Source organism: Pinus tabuliformis, chromosome 2_2, assembly GCF_031772625.1.
Source record: "Pinus tabuliformis cultivar Carrire ecotype Pingquan chromosome 2_2, CPIR1, whole genome shotgun sequence".
Classification (NCBI taxonomy): domain Eukaryota; kingdom Viridiplantae; phylum Streptophyta; class Pinopsida; order Pinales; family Pinaceae; genus Pinus; species Pinus tabuliformis.
In genome coordinates, this window is record NC_142300.1 from 881,436,687 (window position 1) to 881,439,193 (window position 2,507).

At 42.8% G+C, this 2,507-nt stretch overlaps 1 pseudogene; it reads left to right on the forward strand.

Moving 5' to 3' along the window:
- The first annotated feature begins 250 nt into the window (after positions 1–250).
- LOC149195826 (polyadenylate-binding protein RBP45A pseudogene) lies at positions 251–2,026 on the forward strand (annotated as a pseudogene).
- Positions 2,027–2,507: the final 481 nt, after the last annotated feature.

The window sequence follows — 2,507 nt, forward strand, 5'->3', positions numbered from 1 at the left end:
ATTACCAACATACAGTCTTACTTTCTAGTATATCTTTCGAGCATATAAGTGGACAGAAGTTGTAGCTCTCTGAAGTGAAGTCTGGATTAAAACCTGCCCAGCCTCCATAGAATTTTTGCGTACCTTTCGAGTTGCCATAGATTTCCTGCAGTGCGCTGTGTCAGGGAGATTTTTCTGGCATTCTTTTAAATATTTCAGAATGATGCAGCCAGATCCCACTGTAGAGCCCACTATCAATTCCCAGCAGCAACAATATCAAGAACAATTGATGATGCCCCAGCAACCCCAACCTCAACCTCAGGTTATGGTGCAGCAATCCCAGCAAGAAGTGAACTCGGCCGACGATATTAGTACCCTCCGGATCAGAGGTTTGCAACATTGGATGGATGAGAATTATCTGCACGAATGTTTTGCTTCTACCCAGGACCTTCTTTCCCTTGAGATCATACGCAATAAGCAGACTGGACATTCAGAGGGTTATGGCTTCTTGGATTTTGCAAGCAATGCAACAGCCCAGATGGTTCTCCAAAATTACAATGGTGTAGAGATGCCCAGGGCTGAACAATTTTACAGGCTAAATTGGGCAACGAATACTGGTGGAGAAAATCGTTCTGAATATTTTACTATATTCGTGGGAGATTTGGCATCCGATGACACAGATGAGTTGCTGCGAGAGACCTTCAGAGCCAGATACCCATCTGTAAAAGGAGCAAAGGTCATTACTGGTAGGGTTACAGGCCGTTCAAAAGGATATGGGTTTGTAACATTTGGGGATGGGAATGAGCAGGCTAGGGCTATAACAGAAATGAATGGAATATGTTGTTCCTCCAGACCTATGCGAATAGCTCCTGCCATAACAAAGCAAACTATTGTTTATCAGCAACCCTATCCTCCTCAAGTGGTCGAGTTGGACCTGGAGAATGATCCAAACAATACTAATCTGTTTGTTGGTGGTGTAGATCCCAATGTGACAGTGGAAATGCTGATGGAGACATTTGGCCAGTATGGTGAGCTTGTGCATGCAAAAAAACCTTTCGGCAAGCGGTGTGGATTTGTCCAGTTTAGCAACAGGGCATCTGCAAAGTTAGCATTGCAAATGTTACATGGTACAGTGCTTGGTCAGAGACCAATTAGGCTTTCTTGGGGAAGAAACAAACAAGTGCAGCAACCCTATCCTCCTCAAGTGGTTGAGTTAGACCCAGAGAATGATCCAAACAATACTACTCTGTTTGTTGGTGTCTTAGATCCCAATGTGACAGTGGAAATGCTGATGGAGACATTTGGCCAGTGTGGTGAGCTTGTGCATGCAAAGATACCTTTCGGCAAGCGGTGTGGATTTGTCCAGTTTAGCAACAGGGCATCTGCAGAGTTAGCATTGCAAATGTTACATGGTACAGTGCTTGGTCAGAGACCAATTAGGCTTTCTTGGGGAAGAAACAAACAAGTGCAGCAACCCTATCCTCCTCAAGTGGTCGAGTTAGACCCAGAGAATGATCCAAAGAATACTACTCTGTTTGTTGGTGTCTTAGATCCCAATGTGACCGTGGAAATGCTGATGGAGACATTTGGCCAGTGTGGTGAGCTTGTGCATGCAAAGATACCTTTCGGCACGCGGTGTGGATTTGTCCAGTTTAGCAACAGGGCATCTGCAGAGTTAGCATTGCAAATGTTACATGGTACAGTTCTTGGTCAGAGACCAATTAGGCTTTCTTGGGGAAGAAACAAACAAGTGCAGCGTGCAGGGCCTTTTCAAACACAGCAACCAAATCCAAATGAATGGAATGGGGCATATTATGGTGATGGACAAGGATACAATGTTGGTTATGGTTATGTCACACAGCCTCAACAAACAAATCTAAATCCATGGAGTGGGATTTATTATGGTTGTATCCAAGGATCCAATGCTGATTATAGTTATGCCACACAACCATATAATGCTGGTTATGCTTATGCAACGCAACCTCAAGACGCAAATATGTTCATTAATTTCGCTCCAAATGCAAACTATCAGCAGCATCCACAGTAAATTAGTTTTAGTTAAAGCAGCAATAGGGCATCTGCACAGTTAGCATTGCAAATGTTACATGGTAGAGTTCTTGGTCAGAGACCAATTCGGCTTTCTTGGAGAAGAAATAAACAAGTGCAGCGTGCAGGGTGTTTTCAAACACAGCAACCAGATTCAAATCAATGGAACGGGGCATATTATGGTGGTGGATAAGGATACAATGGTGGTTATGGTTATGTCACACAGCCTCAACAAACAGATCCAAATCCATGGAGTGGGATTTATTATGGTGGTATCCAAGGATCCAATGCTAATTATAGTTATTCCACACAAACAAATAATGCTGCTTATGCTTATGCCACGCAACCTCAAGACCCAAATATGTTCATTAATATGGCTCCAAATGCAAACTATCAGTAAATTAGTTTCAGTTACAGCAGCCACAGTAAATTCATTATAGATTTTTTTGGTCATTGTTTTTTATTTTTCAATCTGCTATTTC